Raw genomic sequence first — 6,548 nt, 5'->3', positions numbered from 1 at the left:
TAAGTAAACATAAATATAGACAAGTGGAGGGAATGACAGTGATGCCTGACATGATTATCTAGCGCTTCTCCCTACAGAAAGGGGAGGAGTTATACAGTCTGATGGCCACTGGCAGGAAGGACCTCCTGTGGCGTTCTGTGCTGCTCCTCGTAGTCTCAGTCTGCCGCTGAATGTGCTCCTGTAGGACAGCAGTGTGTCGTGCAGGGGGTGAGACGTGTTGTTAGGAATACTGAGGAGTTTCCGCAGTATCCTCCTCTCCGTCACCTCCACCACAGACTCCAGCTCCACTCCCAGCACCGAGCCAGCCTTCCTGATGAGCTTGTTGAGTCTGTTGGTGTCGGCCGTCTTCATCCTGCTGCCCCAGCACACTACAGCGTAGAAGATGACGCTGGAGACCACCGAGTGGTAAAACATCTGCAGCATGGTCTGGCAGACGTTAAAGGACCTGAGTCTCCTCAGTAGATACAGGCGACTCTGTCCCTTCCTGTATATTGCCTCTGCGTTTGTGGACCAGTCCAGTTTGTGGTCAATGTGGACACCCAGGTATTTGTAGCTGTCCACAATGTCCACGTTGGTACCCTTGATGCTGACCGGGTTTGGGAGTGTCTGGTGCTTCCTGAAGTCCACCACCAGCTCTCTTGTCTTTGTGACATTCAGCTGCAGGTGGTTCTGTCCGCACCACTCCACGAAGCTGTCCACCACACTCATATACTCCGCCTCCCGACCTCTGCTGGTACAGCCCACAATGGCAGAGTCATCCGAGAACTTCTGCAGGTGGCAGGACTGTGAGCAGTGTCTGAAGTCCGATGTATAGAGTGTGAAGGACACTTTTATACTACCTCTAAACCTGAACTCAGGATGAGTAATGTTCTGTTATTGGCACATTGTTTTCATAGTTCATAGTCATGATAAATAATATTTTGAATGTTAATGGTTATTATTGAAACACTGCTCACATGAACAGTAGTGAATGTTTGAGCACTTTAATGCCAAGTTCTCAGAAATGATATACTTAGATGTACTGAATGTTGTACAACTGAAAATTAGATTTGAGATTTGAATAGAGATTAAGATTAATGTCAGAGTTACATGGAAAGACTTATGTTTCTGACATTTGATGTCCTGAATGATGCATCTGAGAATTAATGGTGTTGAATGTCATTTTCTGACCTGGTCTGTAGGTCAGGGTTTTTTTTTTCAGCACAGATGTTGTCCAGGACCAACATCTGTGCTGAAACCGATGGCGAGCCAAGTCCCCTGAAGAGATTCCAGCACCGAGTAGATATCCACGTATACACACCCATTCACACTTACATCACAGAACAAGCATCCTTGGAACAAGGTGAACTGCCGTAACTCTACAACCCATATACCTGAGACCATTTTGATTTTGGTTTAAGGGCCCCAACGGGAAATCTGTCATTTTTATAGTGTGCACACTATTTCTTTTTCTTTTCCTAACTCTTTGAGTTATTTGATATTTTTGTACAAACCAGACAAATGATCTTGTCATTTGTAATAATATAAGAGTGGCTACTCAACTGTTCCTCTTGTGTCTGCCTCATTATTGCTGCTCAGCACAGTGGCTCCTGTCCAATTTGGTTTCTTCTGGTTCTGGTCCAGATTTCATCATTATTATACTGTAATTCACTTTTATACTGTTAAAACTGGTTACACATGACGTGTTAACTGCAATGATTGTGAGAAGAATTACTGCAGAGTGGTTACCCTGTTCCACAGTCATCAGAACTGTACAAAAAAAAATCCACATTAGTATAATATGTAATACATTAATACAGCAGGGCCGTGGGTTATTATTTAATATCCAAAAAAATAATTACAAATAATTTGGGGGGGGGGGTAGTTAAGTTATACTCAGCTTCACTCGTGGCTTCGAGTGAACGCAGACTAGATGAAGGAGGCGGAGTGACGTGACAGAAGCCTGAAAGACTCCACGAGGACAGAGAAATCTGTTCGTGTTCCTGAGGTGGCAGAAATAAGAACAAGGACTTTTCATACTTCATGAGAACTAAAGTAGAGCAGGTAGGTGTCTGTTGATGTGAGGTAGCTGAATATCTGTAGGGAGCACAGACCGCTCTGTAAACACCAGAGGAAATGCACTGAAGAGTCATAATAAAGATTCAGTGCTAACTGGCTGTGTAGCATCGCTGCCCTTGTTGGTTTTAGCAAATCTAACCTGCAGTAATTGCCATGTTTGATGATGTTATGTATTTATTCTTGCTGTAACTCAGCACTGACGCTTATTACTTCTCTGGTGCACAGAGCAGGAAGAGAGTGACAGCCAGCCGATAGTTCCTTTCAGGGTCCGCCAGGAGGCCTGCATGATGTGTTTAGCGTCTTATCGCTTCCACAAATTATTAATATTCTCCCTTTTGATGCGACACTGTCTACAACTTTGCCTGGTGTCAGTGTTTTGCAGCCAGTCACGTCAATACGATAGATAGCGCATGTTGAGTTTAACTGACCACACGTCCGATGTTCCCTGAAGGCACCATGGCCGAGCTAAGGCCTCAGCCCAGAGCGCGCTCTGCCTCAGCATCATTGTCATGCTGTCAACAGAAACAACAGGTCAACAGCCCTTCACTGTCTCTGATTGGTTCAGACCATGATATGAGCCTGACGTGTGTCTGTTGTTGGACACAGGGAGAGTCACAGAGAATGTATTTCCCTCTAACAGCTGGTCGCACCGGCACGAACTCAGATATTTTTTCCCCATCGGGTGACATTGCAAAGAGGAAAATAAATATTCATGGAACTTTCTGGAGTCAAAGCTTGAATCACAATAAAACTTCATGAAATGGGGATTAAGACTTTTCAATACTTTTTAAGGGCCTTCATTTCCCCACAGTTGATTTATCAACTTTTAATACTTTTTAAGACCCCGCGGACACCCTGACTTCAAATGTCACTTTGTATAACAACTTCGTGCAGTGAAACTGAAAGTTTAATGTGTTTTATTGTGTCAGCCTGAAACCATTCAACCATGTAGTGTGGTCGAATGAGACTACATTAGTGTGCATGTGCACGGAGATCCAAATCCCAAACAATCCATGAACCAATAACACACACCGCAATTCATTTTATTCACCACTAGATGTCCGACTCCAGCACTGTGTCAATGAAGCCTGGAGTAATGAACCTTTTTCTTGAATCAGGTGCCGAAGCTTCAACAAAGCCTTGAAAACCCATCACTAGCTGTAGGTATTATCTGTAGGACACAAGAACCAGATGCTGAATTAACTATACAATGATCGGATTGTGGGTTTTTAATGATTGTTTATTGTTACAGTTTTTTCTGATTGCTTAAACACTAACAATGATTCTTATAGCACAATTTCTAAAACTATTAATAGTTTTAACAAAATCACTCACTGAGTTTGCAAAACTAAAAGCAAAAAAACTGCTTTACACTCAATTTGCACTTTTGTAACACACAATTTGCAATTGTATAAATATAATCCACTTCACAGCACTCTTTTTGCTGAACTGTAAACACAACTCACTGCTTTACACACAACTTCCAAATGATCAACACACTCCTAGTCAAACTACACACATTTATGGCTGGTATTTACACTATTTTGCCAACTGTCTGGCTACACTGTCACATGTGAGAACTGTTTTACATCATTAGTTCACTTTGCAATCAGCATGAGCTCTGTAAATAAGACACAGGTAAGCTTCAGTGTGGAGAACAATGGAGGGAGAAGAAGACTGAGAAGAGTGAGAATTAGAGGAGGATGAGGACATGAGGAAGCAGGAGGAAGAGGACGAGGAGGTGAAGAGGAAGGAGGAAGGGTAAGAAGAAATAGAATTACTGATGTCATCGGAGCTACAATAGTGGATCATGTGATCAACCATGGAATGACCCTGAGGGAAACTGGACAACGGGTTCAGCCTGAGCCGCTACACTGTAGCAAGCATCATAAGGACATATTGATGAGAATGGGTTAGTACAGTTCCCTCACTCTAAGTTTTGTAGGTGTACCATACTCTAATGAGAAAAACAACAATACTGTACATGTAAAACTGAAACTGTTACTCCACAGAATTACTAGACATCCAGCATCTGGAAGGAGGCATGCGAGGATATGGACCAGGCATCATGTCAGGCCTGGATACGGCACTCCAGGAGACATGTTCCCCGGTGCCTTGGACTAGAAGACATTGCATGCGACGTTGATGAAATTCTGTGGCCGGACCCAGAGAGACAATGAGACTGATTTTCTCTCTCTTTCAGTGAAATTGTATGTTTTCTTGTGTTTGTTTTGATGTGTGTGAATAAACATTCATACTTGAAATTTGAATCCCTGTGTGTTTATAGAACTATTTATGACAAAAGTTTGACCTCACATGGACAGACCTTGTGCACAGAGAAAGCAAAAGCCAGATGTGTTTTCAGTTAATACCATCAGTGTGTAGTTGGCACATTGTGTGCTTAGTAATATGATGGTTTGTGTTAACTGTGTGGTACAAAAATACCATTTTTACAAAGGTTTGAAGAGTTAAGCAAGATGTATTAGCTTTTGCAAGAGATCTACAATGTTTTGCTGATTTGGTGTAAGGTTTTTTTATTTGTGTGTAGAGTTTTGCACAAATAGCCAATAGTTACAGAAATGTGCTTAAGCAATCAGAAAAAACTGTAATGTGTGATGGTGTGTGAGCTCTTACCTTTTGTTGTTGCCAGGGGTGACAGTCAAAAGAGTCCCTCTTGTAACAAGCAGGCATTTATGGTTCCGGACCAGTCCACTCAGGAAATAGGTGCAGGGGGGGAGGGTATCGTTTGATTGAAGGACAATTATAGTTATGAGTTTTAAAACTTTTAAAGCTTTTAGCTTTTAATAAGAAGGAATTCCATGTACATATGTATTGCATTTGGTGTGAGGTGTATGGTGGGGTAAGTGTAAAATGGAGGGAGAAGGAGAGGCAGCAGCTATGTAAGGTAGCCATTTTGAATGAATGTGTGCACTTGCACCTCCTTCTCAAGCCTCCTACTTGCTGCTACACACCAAGCTTTCTGCCCAAACAGGGACTTGAACCCTGGACCCTCAGATTAAAAGTCTGATGCTCTACCGACTGAGCTATCCAGGCTCTACATGTTGTTTCAGAGACTAATTCTGTGCGGACAGGTTAACTGAAACAGAGAGCAATCATTAAGGATGAACTTCCTGTGTGTGCAGACCATTGACAGTAAAAACTATGGACAGAGCTTCCGTGACGTCACCCGTTTGTTTCTGAAGAGCTCGGTGGGAGGTTCCAGGACGTTGATGACCGCCGCCATGTTGGCAGCGTCATGTCCGCCAAAACTCCAAATATGGACAAAAAGGGGGAGCACGAGCGGGGTTTAGGGGGGCGGGCGATCGTGGAAGCAGGAAACTCACGTTGTGATACGTCAACTGTCTGTCACTCAAAGCGGCAACGCCCATAATTAGGCGTAATTTTAAGTCAAAATACCATTGAAACGAGTGAGTTGTAAAAAAATTCACCCCCCCCCCCCCTGTACAATTGACACTAGAAAAGAACCTATCATCTGAGACCAGAGTGGTTTTTTGTACCAGGCTGTAAACATGTTTTTTCTGCTGTGAAGTCGGCCATTTTTACATGGGAGTCTATGGGAAATGACTCGCTTTTGGAGCCAGCCCCCAGCAGTTGCGGCGTGAATTACAAGTTTTGACACTTCCGCATGGGCTTCAACTTTGTGGTCCTATACACATAAAGAATACATACTTACATACTTATTACCTTTATTTACCTTTTCTATAAAGCTAAACACAACACTATGCATGTGTGGCCCTTTGATGTCTACAGGTGCAGACTAAACAAAACAAAAGGCAAGTGGTCTTGTGTTATGCCTGAAAAGAGAAGAGCTGTCAATAAGAGGGACGGCTTTTGCTTGACACCTTCCCATGCTTTGGTCCAGCAATACTTAAAAAGTCACAAAGCTCAATTAAAGCGTCTCTTGGAAGTGTGTACAAGGAAGAACCAACTTCTAACTTCAAAGCTTCCAGGTCTGATGAATCCATTTTTTTCTAGGTTGTGGGCAGTGTTAGTGTGGTGCAGAACCTTTTCCTGGGAAGAATAGACAATGCTGCTCTCCTGGCACTCAAAGTTGACCTCGGGTTGCAAGCGGGTCTCTCTCTGCACAGTCGGTCAATCACCACGCGCTCTGTCCACTCCGGCTGAAGATGTGAGGGGTTGGATAATGATCAGGCACGTCTATCTGAAACAGCCAGTCCTTGCCACATCCATCCCAGCGGTGCCTCCAAAATGTTATGCCTGAAAAGGGAAGAGCTGTCAATAATAACACTGACACGCGATTCTTCCTGTCTGGCAGCTTTATGCAGAATTCAGCAAAAATAATTATGTACAGAGGTACAAGTGCTGGAAGTACATGAAATGTACATATACACATGTTCGGTTTTATCTTCATCTGTCTTAAACAGGTTAGTCTTCAAAATAATGTGTTCAAATCAGTAAAATAAAGGTTTAGCTGAAAATGCGGCACTAATATAAATAGAATAACATTC

General features: G+C 42.9%; 1 non-coding gene across 1 annotated transcript; it reads right to left on the bottom strand.

Annotated features, from left to right (window-relative positions):
* Nucleotides 1-5,039: 5,039 nt before the first annotated feature.
* trnak-uuu (transfer RNA lysine (anticodon UUU)) lies at nt 5,040-5,112 on the bottom strand. Its single transcript has one exon. It is a non-coding gene; the product is annotated as a tRNA-Lys (tRNA).
* Nucleotides 5,113-6,548: the final 1,436 nt, after the last annotated feature.

Source organism: Parambassis ranga, unplaced genomic scaffold, assembly GCF_900634625.1.
Source record: "Parambassis ranga unplaced genomic scaffold, fParRan2.1 scaffold_21_arrow_ctg1, whole genome shotgun sequence".
Taxonomy (NCBI): domain Eukaryota; kingdom Metazoa; phylum Chordata; class Actinopteri; family Ambassidae; genus Parambassis; species Parambassis ranga.
This window is presented reverse-complemented; position numbering and strand designations above follow the sequence as displayed.